At 41.1% G+C, this 14,880-nt stretch overlaps 1 long non-coding RNA gene across 2 annotated transcripts in view; it reads left to right on the forward strand.

Annotated features, from left to right (window-relative positions):
- The first annotated feature begins 14,093 nt into the window (after nucleotides 1–14,093).
- The window catches only part of LOC103350790 (uncharacterized), a 59,337-nt gene continuing 58,550 nt past the window's right edge, over nucleotides 14,094–14,880 (forward strand). For both annotated transcript variants that reach the window (XR_016212145.1, XR_016212146.1), the window contains exon 1: nucleotides 14,094–14,326. This is a non-coding gene — a long non-coding RNA (uncharacterized LOC103350790). The remainder of the gene's footprint in view (nucleotides 14,327–14,880) is intronic.

Below are 14,880 nucleotides of genomic sequence, written 5' to 3' on the forward strand. Positions count from 1 at the left end.
GTGGGACTTGAACCAGTGCCCATATGGGATGCTGGTACTGCAGGCCAGGGCTTTAACCTGCTGTGCCACAGTGCCAGTCCCTCCAATGGCTTTAAAATAACTTAAAGCCTACAATCCAGATCCTTTGTGTGACACTCTTAAAGAGCGGTATTTTACGATATTTGCATATTCCGTCTTCTCTGCATTGCTCCTCCATCTTAGAACCAAAGAACCGGCCAGAATGAATGTTTCACAGTTTCTCAAGTAGTTTTATCTTTCCACTTATGTTTGTGTTAAGAGGAAAGAGGAGCTCTTATAATTATGTAAATAAGTGTGATGTTTGTTTGAATTAGGATTGTTGTGGAAGTGATGGGGAGAAATGTTCTTGATGGGATTTGCTGAATGAGTGCTGTGTGTATAAAAGAAATCAAGTGCTGTATCAAGGATTTTTGTCCAATTAAACATATGAATAGGGTAGTCTCCTATCAAGGCTCAGAGAATATGGGATCAGAAGTTTTAAGGGTGTGCAGGAATCAGGACTTCAGTTCTGACAATTTAAATTTTAGGTATCAGACATCAAAGAAGAAAACTTAGTAGTTGGATGTATGATTAAGTCTGAGCTTTAGAGTTCTAGGATGGTATAAATTTTGGAATTAGAAGATTGAAGGTGTTTAAAGCCATGAGGTAGGAGATCAATAGGAATAAGATTAAAAAAAGACCAAGACTTTTAGATGAGGGGAATTCAAAAAAGGACCTAGCAAGAAGTCGACAGTGATGTGGGTAGAGTCCAAGAGAGCCAAATGCGGGAAGAGTTGGAAGTAGGAAGTGACCCAGTATGTCATGTACTATTAAGTTATGACTCAGACTAGACCATAATTTTTAAACAAAACTTTGACATTCATTTATTTTTTTTTTATTCCAGAAGTACGCTTGAGAAACCTGAGAATTACTGGTATAGGAACTCTAAGTAAAATATGAAAAAATAAAGCGAACAAAGCAGGAAAGAAATGAGGATTTCCTAATCAAGCTCAGAGTTCACACGTGCTCATGCATGCTCTTCTATCCTCAGGGAAATCTGAATTAAATGACATCAGTGCAAGTAATGCCCACCCCTAAAGTGTGTACTAGAAATAACACACATTTTCTGGATTTTTTTTTTTCAGTAAGAAAAAGGGAAGCTACTATTTCAAACTCTTTTTTTTTAACTTTTATTTAATGAATATAAATTTCCAAAGTACAGCTTATAGATTACAATGGCTTCCCTCCCCATAACGTCCCTCCCACCTGCAACCCTCCCCTTTCCCGCTCCCTTTCCCCTTCCATTCACATCAAGATTCATTTTCAATTCTCTTTATATACAGAAGATCAGTTTAGCATATATTAAGTAAAGATTTCAACAGTTTGCACCCACATAGAAACACAAAGTGAAAAATACTGTTTGAGTACTAGTTATAGCATTAAATCACAATGTACAGCACATTAAGGACAAAGATGCTACATGAGGAGTAAGTGTACAGTGACTCCTGTTGTTGAAAAATTGACACTCTTGTTTATGGTGTCAGTAATCACCCTAGGCTCTTGTCATGAGTTGCCAAGGCTATGGAAGCCTTTTGAGTTCGCTGACTCTGATTATATTTAGACAAGGTTGTAGTCAGAATGGAAGTTCTCTCCTCCCTTCAGAGAAAGGTACCTCCTTCTTTGATGACCTGTTCTTTCTACTGGAATCTCACTCGCGGAGATCTTTCATTTAGGTCTTTTTTTTTTTTTTTTTTTTTTGCCAGAGTGTCTTGGCTTTCTATTCCTGATACTATTTCAAACTCTTACAGTGTATCTTTTCTCCAAAGAATTCTTGAGAGTTTCTTTGAAGTGATTACTTGTTGAGTGAAAGAAGTGGAAGAAGTTTGTTTGACATGATTAGGAAAGGAAGACTGGATTTGAGTAACATCTGATACTCACTGGCTCTACGTGAACATGCAAAAATAATGATATTTTTTCAAAAGATTAATGCATGTATTATTAAAGTAAAGCATGGCTTACTTTAAAGCTGTGCAAATTTTCTCCAAGAATCAAAGAGTCAGCCTCAATTCTGTGAACACTGAATCTAAAAATTCTAATACAACCATAGCAGAGAAATGGATGGGAAGTGGAGCAGCCAGATCTCAAACTGGTTCTCATATGGGATGCTGGCACTGTAGGTGGTGGCTTTACCAGCCACACCACAGTGCCAGCCCCTCACCTTCATTTTTAAATGAGAGCTTTGTTGAATACTGGGTTGAGAGTTTTCTTTTTTAGGAATTGGACTATGTCTCTCCATTCTCTCCTAGCCTGTGGGGTTTTTGATGATAAATCAGCTCTTAGTCTAATTGGTGATCCTCTGAAGGTAATCTGGAGTTCTCTCATGTAACATTTTAGAATCTGGTCTCTATGTTTTACTGTTGAAAATTTGACTGCAATGTGCTGTGGTAAAGATCTTTTCTGATCATATCTATTGGAACTTGTATGTGCTTCCTGTCCTTGGGTGCCCCTATCTTTCTCCAAATTAGGGAACTTTTATGCTAACACTTCGTTAAATAGGCCTTCTAATCCATGCTTTCTTTCCAAGCCTTTGAGAATTTGTAAGACATGTATGTTTGTTCATTTAGTCCCATAATCTTGAACACTGTTTTCAGGTTTTCTAATTTTTTGTTCTTTCCTCATTTTTTTTGTCTGACAGATATTTCCAAGGATTTGTCTTCTATCTCAGATATTCTTTCTTCTGCCTCTCCAAGTATTTTGAGGCTTTCCACTGTATTTTGACATGTTGAATTTGTCATTTCTAATATTTTAATTTGATTTCTCTTCAATATCTCAATGTCTTGGCAAAGTTTTTCACTCATATTGTCTATTGATTTCTTTATCTCATGAATTAGTTTCTCTGTATTTCTGAGTAATTTATGACCATTCTTTTGAATTCATTTTAATTTCATCAGTCTCTTCATCTTTACATTCTGATACTGAAGACGTGTTGTGTTCCTTCAGAGGAGTCATATTTTCTTCCTTGCTCTTATTTCTTGGATTTCTGTATTTATTTTTAGGCATTTGTGGAAACACTTGATTTTTTCCTCTGGTGGGTTTTATATTTGAACTACGCCTCTATGGCTTAATGGAGTTGTCTACTCCTTCAGTGAATACCCAGAGGTATATGTTGCATGGGACGAGGGAGCTCTGATCAATGGTGTGGGGTGAGAATCCAGGGCGACATCCAAGTTGGGCATGGTAGATTTCCTCTATTTTCAGCATGGGGAAGGGGATTATCATGGCCGTTGGCATAATCACAACCTCACCTCTCCTCTTCTAAGATGATTAATGCCTGGGGTTAGCCCACAGTGGGTCCAACCCCTACTTGCACTGGCTCATGCACTGCAGAATGGGTGTGTGGTGTCCTTAATGTGAGCATAGAACCCTCTGAAATGACCCACAGTAGGCAGTCGGGAAGCTCTGTGCCTCTGATGCCAGATACAGTGATTGTCCAGAGACCCAGGTACACCTCATGCCATATCATCATTTACAGAATTCCCACAGAGCACACAAGGCTCCCACAGTCATAGGGTGCAGAAGATCTGCTCTCAACCCTGCAAGTTTGACCCATCCTTGGAAAAGCAAAGACATTCCCAGAGCAGCTTTCTGTGGGTGCTCCAACTTGGCAGGTTAAGTCCCAGAGCCTGTGATAGGTCGAGAGGATGGGAGCACCTCACAGTCCCAAGTGAGTCACCAGTTCTGTATCAGTCCTCCCAGCCAGGCTCAGAGTCAGTGAAGAACATGGATTTTTCTGTCTGAGAAAATCTCCTGGCTTCTAGCTCCTGCAGAAGAGCCCCTGCAGCCTCTACTGGTGTCAAGATGGTGCCTTCTTGCTGCTGCTTACTGGCACCCTTGTCAGGGGCTGGCGAGACAAAAAGATGCATTTCCTTCACTAGATTAGGTGGGTACCTTGCCTACTCTTAGGGTTCCAGACCGGATTCAAAGTCAGTGTGGTCCCCAGGGTTCTCCCTTGGGAAGTATCACCAGTGACACCGGCTGCAGCAGCCTGCTCTCAGCTTGCTCTCAGAAGCTGGCTTCTCCTCCAGCCCTCAGCTGTGGGAGTCGTGCAGGGTGTCCCTGCTCCCTGCTGCACGTCCACACTTTCTATGCTGCTCCATGGCATCCCTTTCCTTTCTGTAGAATTTCCACTGCAAACTTCTCTCCAGCTCTCCTCTGGGCAGGCACTTCTCCACTTTTCTTCTGCTGGCTTCCCCTGGTCAGAATCAGCATGTCTTTTCCATATTCAGCCAGTACCAAGTTTCTTAAAATGACATAGAAAGCCCTGCTTGATTTGACACCTGACCGCTTCTCAATATTCAAATTCTAAAACATGCTCCCATCCTGCCAACCATGTCAAATAACTCAGCTTCCCAAAGTTGTGCAGTCATTTTATCTTCCTAAAAATAACCTTCTGTCTCTTTATCTGCTCAGCTAACACCTATTCATGCTTCAATACTAGGTTCTAAGGTCATTGTTAGCTCATTTCTTCATTCAATCAAAGTTGATTGACCACCTTTGATGTGCTACCTACTGTTATCTCTCTCCTTCACAAAGTCTTCCCTATCTAGTTAGTTTTTCCTCCTTTGATTTCTATTCCTATTGTTTCTTCCTATCCATTGAATAGCAGTTGATATTCACTGCCATCCACTGAAATTTGAGTTCCAGTTCTTCGCTCTGTAATTAATATCCTGTGCATAAAAGCACCATCGCAATTAACTATGTCATAACCTGTGGCTTCCTTGTTTCTGTGTCCTGGTATACTGTGAACCTGTTGATGTATGGTTCATTTTTGTGTTTTGTGTTGATGTATGTAATCCCGATGGCTGGTATGATTTCTGTGACTTTATCATTTTTTAAGTTTTTATTTATTTTTAAAGATTTATTTATTTGAAACAGCAAGACAGAAGAGAGATCTGCCATCTAGTTGTTCATTCCCCAGATTGTCATAACATCCAGTGCTGGGTCAGGCTGAAGTCAGGAGCAAGGAGCTTCATCTGGATCTCCCAGGAGGGTGTCAGGGGCCCTACACTTGGGCTATCTCCCACTGCTTTTCCCCAGCCATTAGCAGGGAGCTGGATTGGAAGTGGAGCAGCCCGGACACAAACTGTCGCTCCTATGGGAAGCAAGTATTACAGGCGGCAGCTTTGCCTGCTGTTCCACAATGCCGGCCCTAGGTTGTATTTATTTTAAACATACTAATTGAAAGGCAGAGTGATAGAAACACACACACACACATGCACACACATGCACACACACACAGAGATCTTCCATCCCCTGGATCATTCCCCCAAATGCCCACAACAGCCAGAATTGGGCCAGGTTGAAGCCAGGAACCAAGAAATCCATTTTGTCTCCCCTGTGGGTGGCAGGGACCCAAGTACTTGAGCCATCATCTACTTGGTCTCAGGGAGCACGTTTGCAGGATCCTGGATCAGGGGCACAACAGAGCAGAAACTTGATCCTGGGCACTCTAGTATGGTATAGAAGCACGCCGAGCAGTGTCTTAACTGCTGCACACAATGCCCATGTTTATAATTTAAGACATTTTTCTGATTGAAGATGATTTAGAATCAAAAGAATTGATGGAATGAATCATTTCATCTCTTTAAGACCTATCTGTAAAACACAGAGAATAATAACTGCAGCGGATATTGCATGATCTTTTTGGAAATTGAGATAATTTACCCTATGAGAAAATATTTTATAAATATGAAAGCATTATGGTATTTGTTCCCTTTGGTTTCAGAGTTACAAGGTTGTCCAGATTACTTTGAAGAATGGTTTTATGGAAAGGACACAATTGTAGTTCTGCTCCAGGGCAAAGCTAAGCCTTTTTTAGTCTCTCCGCACAGTCCTTTTCTCTGCTTTCCAGTGTTTGCCACGCTGTCACTACTGGTCACATTCTTGTGCTCCCTTTGGAGGCTGATAGGTGTACTGCTGGGACGACTGTTGTCTCTATCAGGTGGGAAAGGAACAGGAGAGTTCTTAACCATGTCTTGTGTTCTGTATGATTTCCTTGGGCTCCCTCCTTGGTACCTCTTACAGACTCCTGTTCTTTCACGGTTGTGGAGTTAGCAAGTTTGTTCAATTTTCTTCCCATATCTAATTCTTGCATTTAAATAGGAACCATTTGTACCTATTTCTCTGCCTCATGGCTATTGATCACTCAAAGATTTTACTTCATAAATAGTTTTGTTTTCTCCATGACCTTTTCATAGTCCCACGCACTCTCTCCACCCATCCTTTTGATTTCAGCCATTAGAACTGATTAATTCTCTGTATGTTTTAAATCCTAAATAATTGCCCAAGGTGTGAGCCAAATTCTTTCTGGTTTTTTTTTTTTTTTTTTTTTTTTTGACAGGCAGAGTGGACAGTGAGAGAGAAAGGTCTTCCTTTGCCATTGGTTCACCCTCCAATGGCTGCTGTGGCCGGCGTGCTGCGGCCGGAGCACCGCGCTGATCTGATGGCAGGAGCCAGGTACTTATCCTGGTCTCCCATGGGGTGCAGGGCCCAAGTACTTGGGCCATCCTCCACTGCACTCCCTGGCCACAGCAGAGAGCTGGCCTGGAAGAGGGGAACCGGGACTAGAACCCAGTGTGCTGGTGCCATAAGGCGGAGGATTAGCCTAGTGAGCCATGGCACTGCCCAAGCCAAAGTCTTTATATCAACTCATTTCTCTGATATCCTGTCAGCCTATCGATAAGGTGTGTGTCCCAGATTCTGTCTTCTGGGATATGGTGTTAGGTCATATAGCAATTGACAGTAGCCTTAAACATCAGGGTATTTACTTGGCTGACAACATGATTGACATATTTAGTGTAGTTATATAACCCTAGATATTTTTGCTGAATATTGACAGTGAGGATGGAATCTATATATTATTTTTTATCTTTTTAATAAAAAGTTATGTTTTTATTTGAAAGGCAATAATAGAGAGAGAAGGAAAGACAAAGATCTTCTATCTGTTGGTTCATTCCCCAAATGGCTGCATCAGCCAGGGCTGGGCCAGGCCGAAGCCAGAATCTAGTAGCTTCTTTCAGGTATCCCACGTGGATGGCAGGAACCCAAGAACTTAGGCCATTTTCCACTGTTTTCCCAGACCTTTGTCAGGGAACTGGATCAGAACTGATGCCCATATGGAATGCCTGCACTGCAGGTGGCGGCTTTACCCAAAGTGCTACAGCACTGGCCCTGGAAGCTATATATTCTATAAGCAATTTGATGAAAAAATACTCTGGCAGGAGTGTGATTAATTGGATACTCTCATGTATTGTTCAGTTTAGCAAAATTGATGTAAGTCTATTTATTAATTTATTTTTAGAGATCATGATTGTATTTAGGAGTATTTCTGAAGTTTATGGTTTTTTATAGTTTTGTTTCTATTTATAGAATTGTTGTTAAAGAGATAAAGAGACATTTGCAAACCTTTATGTACAAAGATCACTATTGCTGTGTAGTTTGCAATAGTGAAAGATTAGAAGACATTAAGGTTTCAAACTATTAGAAAACCATTAGTTAGGGATTTTATCCATCTTGTCAGTCCTCTTATTTTCAGTGCCCAGAACAATGTCTAGCACAAAAGAGTTATGTAAGATTTAATCGTCATTATGAACAATTGGACAGTCAATAAAAATACTGTAACCCCAGAATGTTTGCTATCATGGAAAAGTGGGCCTTACAACATCTGGTGATAAAGTAGGAACCCTCACACTCTCTCTCTAAGAATACAAATCTTAAGTGTTTATTTTGTGAAATGGAATGGTGGATGGATTCTCCATTGTGTTTAGATATTTTCTTTGATTTTTGTTTTTTTATTTGACCTCATGGGAAAGATGTAGAGCTCCTACTCAGTGCCTGGTATAAATTTAGATCTTCGGGACCTGCATTGTGGTTTAGTGGGTTAAGCTGCCACATCTCTAAGGAGCTCCTGTACATCCATTCCAGTTCCCTGCTAATGCGCCTGGGAAAGCAGAGGAAGATGCCCCATGTACCTGGGTCCCTGACACCCTTGTGGGAGGTTGGGGGGTTCCTGGTTCCTTACTTCAACCTAGTCTAGCCTCGCCCATTATGGCCTTTTGGGGAGTGACCCAGCAGACGAAAGCCCTCTCTCTCTCTCTCTCTCTCTCTCCCTCTCTCCCTCTCTCTCTCTCTCCCCCCTCCCCGTCTCTCTCTGTAATTGTCTTTCAAATAAATAAATAATTCTTTTTTAAAAATTAGATCTTCATATCCATTTTTGTAGAGTCTTCTTAGTTTTCTAGAGTATTAAACCTCCCAAGCAGATAAGTCAGCTGCCCGAGATCACAGTTAATTATACCACAGGGATTTGAATGCAATTCATTATAATTCCTGAGCATATTTTCTTAACCACTAATCTATCCTGACTCTCTGACTACCCTTCCTTGATTAAACCAGTCCTCCCCAATTTTCCCCTTCACTGCAGCTACCTACTAATTTGACCCTTACATGAATTACTTGGTTATAGTCTAATTTCTTTGCATGATTTGAGTTTATGTTCTTAACTAGATAAAGGTTCTTTAATGCAAAAGCACTAATTTATGCTACTTTCATATTTTAATAGTATTGAGAATCCTTCTAAGGGCAGTAAATGTTTGAGATTTATAATTATTGAAATCTTTAGTGAGTGTACAAGAAATAAGCACACTTGTAAATGTGGATACACTCATATGTAATTTTTTGATATTACGTAGGCCTGCTGTTGCGTGTTACTGTGAATGGCAAGTTTAACATCTTGAGGGTTTTATTCCTGTCATTCAACGTATACTAAAGGTTTCAGACTTTCAATTAATATTCTATGGAAACATGAAATCTGTATTGCTTAGCTGTTTAGCAATACATTTGTTAATCAGAGAACAGCCACTGAATTCTACTTTCTATTTTTCCTCTCACACACTCCACTCATCTCCAGATGAACTACTGTTTCCTGTGTTTTAAGCCCATTTCTTCCATACTGTTGAATATGTGTCTGTTCAGCCTGAACTGGTCTTTTTTTTCCTTTTTTAAATTTAATAAATATGAATTTACAAAGTACAACTTTTGCATTGTTGTGGCTTTTCCCCCATAACCTCCCTTCCACCCGCAACCATCCCATTGCCCACTCCCTCTCCCATCCCATTCTTCATCAAGATTCATTTTCAATTATCTTTATATACAGATGATCAACTTAGTATATACTAAGTAAAGATTTCAAAAGATTATAGCCACACAGATATAGAGTACTGTTCGACTACTAGTTTTACTGCTAATTCTCATAGTACAACACACAGGACAGAGATGCTACATAGGGAGCAGGTGCACAGTGACTCCCATTGTTGATTTAGCAATTGACACTCTTATTTATGACATCAGTAATCACCCGAGGCTCTTGTCGTGAGCTGTCAAGGCTATGGAAGCCTCTTGAGTTCACCAACTCTGATCTTATTTAGGCAAGGCCATATCAGAGTGGAGGTTCCTTCCTCCCTTCAGAGAAAGGTACCCCCTTCTTTGATGGCCTGTTTTTTCTGCTGGGATCTCATTCTGAGATCTTTCAATCAGGTCATTTTTGCCACAGTGTCTTGGCTTTCCATGCCTGCGAGACTCTCATGGGCCTTTGAGCCAGATCTGAATGCTTAAGGGTTGATTCTGAGGCCGGAGGGCTGTTTAGAGCGTTTGCCATTCTATGAGTCTGCTGTGTATCCTGCTTCCCCCGTAGGATCATTCTCTCCCTTTTAATTCTATCCTTCATTATTTGCAGACACTGGTCTTATTTGTGAAATCTCTTTGACACTTAACCTATCTTTTTGATCAAGTATGTAGTTAAACTGACCACTTTAACAAGTGAGATGGCATTGGTACATGCCTCCTTGATGGTATTGAGTTGGAATCCCCTGGCCCATTTCTAGCTCTACCATTGGAGATAAGTCCGAGTGAGCATGTGCTGAACTGTATATTTCCTCCCTTTCTTATTCCCACTCTTATATTTAACAGAGATCACTTTTCATTTAATTTTAAACACCTAAGAATAATTGTGTATTAATTACAGAGTTCAACCAATGGTATTAAGTAGAACAAAAATACTAAAAAGAATAAAATAATAAGTTGTTCCTCAACAGTCATGACAAGGGCTGATCTGGTCACTGTTTCTCATAGTGTCCATTTACTTTGACAGGTTTCCTTTTAGGTGCTCAGTTAGTTGTCATCGATCAGGGAGAACATATGATATTTGTCCCTTCAAATATCATATATCAAATATTTCAATTCTGCTTATTTCTTCTCTAATCTTTAGTATTTTTTTCTTCTGCTGGGTTTGGCTTTGGTTTGCTGCTGTTTTTCTAAATCCTTGAGGTGCATGGAGAGGTCATTTGTTTGGTTCCTTTCCAGTTTCTTGATGTAGGCACCGATTGCTATAAACTTTCCTCTTAGCACTACTTTTGCTGTATCCCACAAGTTTGGAAAGGTTGTGTTGTCATTTTCATTTATTTCTAGAAAATTTTGATTTCTCTTTTGGTTTCTTCTATGACCCACTGTTCATTCAGAATCATGTTATTCATTCTCCATGTGTTTGCATATGGTGTAGAGATTCTTAAGTTGTTGATTTCGAGTTTCATTGAATTATGGTCTGAGAAGATGCATGGTATAATTTCAATTTTTTTGAATTTGTTGAGGCTCCCTTTATAGCTTAGCATATGGTCAATCCTAGAGTATGTTCCATGTACAGGGGAGAAATATGTGAACTCTGTGGATGTGGGTGGAAGGCTCTGAAGATATCTACTAGGTCTATTTGGTCTATAGCGTCAATTAGCTCTGTTGTTTCCTTGTTGGTTTTCTGTCTGGTTGATCTCTCCATTGGTGAAAGGGGGGTGTTGAAGTCACCTGTTATTATTGTATTTGATTCTATATCTCCCTTTAAGTCCTTTAGTAATTCTTTCAAGTAGCCAGGTGCTTTGTAATTAGGTGCATATACATTTATAATAGTAATGTCTTCATGTTGGATTGATCCTTTAATCATTATATAATGCCCTTCTTTGTCTCTTTTAATAGTTTTTGTGTTAAAGTCTATTTTGTCTGATATTAGGATGGCCACACCAGCTTTTTTTTTTATTTCTGTTAGGTTGGAGTATCTTTTTCCATCCTTTCACTTTCAGTCTGTGTGCATCTTTGCTGATAAGGTGTATTTCCTGAGGGCAGCATATATATAGATGGATTCTCTTTTTTGATCCAATCAGCTAGTCTGTGTCTCTTGGTTGTATAGTTGAGGCCATTTACATTCAGTGTGACTATTGTTAAATATGGTCTTTTTCCAGTCATGTTTCCTTAAACGAGCTGTTTATGTATTTTGAGATTTGCTTGTAGTTTAGTTGGGTCATTTTCTACATTCGTATTTTTTTGTAGTGAAGTTCTTGTTTTTGTATTTCTGTGTGCAGCATGTCTTTGAGCCATTGTTGTAGGGTTAGATGCAAGGATACAAATTCTGTCAGTTTCTGTTTTTCGTGTAAGATCTTTATTTCCCCCCACATTCATAAATGATAGCTTTGCAGGGTATAGTATTCCAGGTTGGCATTGTTCATCTTTTAAAACTTGGAATATATCATGCCATTGTCTCCTTGCCTGTAATGTTTGCAATGAGAAGTCTGGGGTGAATCTGATGAAATTACCCCTGAATGTGATTTGTCATTTCTCTCTGGCACATTTTAGGATTTGTTCTTTGTGTTTCACTGAGCTGAGTGCTGCCACAATGTGTCACAATGAATTTCTCTTCTAGACTAATTTGTTGGGGCTCCTGAGTATTTGTTGAATTTGATTGCTTCTATCAGTCTGCCTCTGTTGGAAGTTTTCTGATATTATTTCATTGAGGACGCCTTCCAATCCATTCTCTCTTTCCACACCCTCAGGGACTCCTATTATCCGGATATTACAACACTTGTATTTTTTAATTTTCTAATTTCTTCTTCCTGTGTGTGATCTGACTATATTATTTTTGAAAGTTTGTCTTCAAGTTCTAATATTTGCTCTTCTATTTCATCTGTTTGATTTCTGAGGGATTCCACGGTGTTTTTTATATGGTCAATTGAGTTTTTCATTTCCAGTATTTCATTCTGGCTTCTTTTTAGGATCTCTAATCCTTGGGCGTGCTTTTCGTTCAGACCTTGAATCTGTTTCTCATTACTTCTAAGTAATCTGATTATAAATTTTCTGAATTCTTTTTTGGGAATGACTTCAAATTCTTCTTATTGGCGAGTTCATAGGTACTTCTATATTCCTATTCAGGATTTTTCTTTTGTTCTTTGGCATTTCTGTTTGGCTTAATTTTCAGGTTGATTTCCCTCTGCTATTGGCTGCTGTGGGTCTGTACCAATAGTCAGTGTAAGCAGGCAGCTCTACCTTCTAGCGTTTGTTTATTTCTGGTAACTTGAGTAGGCTGGTGCCAAGGCTTTGAGGTGCCCAGCTCTGCCCCTTGGGGCCGGTTTTCTTGTTCCTTTGTTTGCCCTAAAGTGCCTGGGCTTCTGTTTTTCAACCCCCCCCCATCTCTGTGGCCCCTGTGCGACAAGTGGGGAATCGCTCCAAACCGCTGTGGTCCCCGCCACTGAAGTTCCCACGTTCGGAAGGCGAAAGCAGAGCCCACCTTCTTTCATGCCCAAATGTAAACAAACAAGATGGCTGCTCTCCACCCGCTGTAGCTCTGATTGCGGGGTGGGGGGGGGCACACCTTGCTGCTATACCACCATCTTGACCCCCTCCGAAGAACATGTGTTTTTTTTTTTCTAAAGATTTATTTTGTTTATTTGAAAGGCAGAATTAGAGAGAGAGGGAGAAATAAAAAGAGAGGGAGGGAGAGTGAGCGACCACTTCTATCTTCTGGTTCACTCCCCAAATAGCTACAGTGTCCATGGGCAGGCCAGGCCATAACCAGGAGCCTGAAACTCTGACCAGGTCTCCAATGTAGGTGGCAGCAGCCTAAGCAGTTGGGTCCTCTATCATTGCTTTCCCATGGGTGTTACCAAGGAGCTGGATCAGAATTGTAGCAACCAGACTTGAATCCACGCTTATATGAGATACTGGCATCACAAGCATCAGCTTAACCCACTAAAACCACAATGCCAGACCCAACCCGAACCAGACTTGTATACAATCCCTGAATGCCCAAATCCTATGTGTCTTTTTAAAATATTTATTTATTTATTTGAAATGCAGAGTTACAGAAAGAGAGGAGAGATAGAGGGAGATCCTCCATCTGCTTTTGCATTCTCCAAATGGCTGCAATGGCCCAGGCTGGGCAGACTGATGCCAGGAGCCAGGAGCTACTTCCAGGTCTCCCACATGGGTAGCAGGGCCCATGGCCTTGGGCAGTCTTCCACTGCTTTCCCAGTCATATCAGCACACAGCTGGATAGGAAGTGGAATAGCAGGGACTCAAACTGGTACCCAAATGGGATGTTGGTGCTGCAGGCGGTGGCTTTACCCACTGCACCACAACACTGCTCCCAAATCCTGTGTGTCTTAAAAGGCCTGGGACTTAACCCAGTTTGCTTCCTGAAACTTTTCTCTGATAACCTCTACTCATAATGATCTTTATTCTGATTTCTATCGTTTGCCATTTCCTTTGGAATATATGTGTTATAAATACAAAAGATATACACTGAACAACGTTTTAAGTTTATGGTACACTACTAACTGCATGCACGTTGTTGTACAGCATATCTGGAGGATCTCTTTAGTCTCCTCACTGAGACTCTCCTCCTCATTCCCCTTCTCCCTCCCTCCTGGCAGCCGTATCTTTTATTTTTGTTGTAGAATTTAAGAGGACTACTATCCTCATTGTCAGATTCAGTTCTTACTCATAGCAGGATTGTTGTGGGAATTTTTTTTTGTACCCCATACTACAAAACAGTTGGTTTTTATCTGCTCTGTGGGGAGCAACTCGGACTAGACTAAGTTACTGGAATTAAGACTTATTCTATGCATCTGCTCTCCCACAATATGGCGCTGAGAAGGGAGAAACAGCTTCTACACAGCTGCCTCCAGTTCAACCAATAAACTGTAGGACCTGCTCCTGATTGGAGGAGAGCAGCGTACTCGGCGTTGTGGGTAGCAGAGTTGGGATTGGTGGAAGAGGACTATAAAGGAGGAGAGAGACAACATGCACCAGGAACATCTAAGGGGAACATCTATCTGAAGGAACACCTGTGCAGCCTCCGAGAGAGCCGGCCGGCGGTGTGCTGCTCCCCCGCAGAAGTGGGGAAAGCGGCAGGGGGAACCGCCCTTCCACAGAGGTGGAAGGGTCGGTAGCCAACCCGGTAAGAACCAGCAGCAAACCCGGGAAGGGCCGAGCAGACAAAAAGAACAGCGCAGGGTCCTGTGTCGTTCCTCCACGAAGAGGGGGAGTGACATGCTCTTTTGTAACCAATAATTCCAAAAATCAAAAAAATAGAGTTTATTTCCAGGTTAACATCTAAAGTAGTGAAGCAAGATGACTGCTGGGTGAGAGCCCCCACCACCTGTATTTCCACAGAGACACCGATTTGAACACCTTTTCGTGCTCCAGTTTACCTGTACAAGATCTGGGAAAGCTAGGTGAGAGGCCACAGTGCCTAGTTTTCATATAATAATAAGAAAAGACACATTGAGGAAGGCAGCGAGGAAGGAGTTGCCCCTATCTTCCCTTCCCCAACTTCACACAGCACAGTGTAGAGAGAGATGCCTCTCACTTTGGGGAGGAAAGATGGGATTAAGTGTGTGTCTTAGGACCAGGACTACAACAGTGAAGCCAGTGGCAGGCAGAGCCCCACACTTCTGGCACCCAGACAGTGTGGTCATCCCTTGGTATTCACAGGGGATTGCAGGACCTCTA

Source organism: Oryctolagus cuniculus, chromosome 8, assembly GCF_051225735.1.
Source record: "Oryctolagus cuniculus isolate XC-2025 breed Fujian yellow rabbit chromosome 8, ASM5122573v1, whole genome shotgun sequence".
Lineage (NCBI taxonomy): Eukaryota > Metazoa > Chordata > Mammalia > Lagomorpha > Leporidae > Oryctolagus > Oryctolagus cuniculus.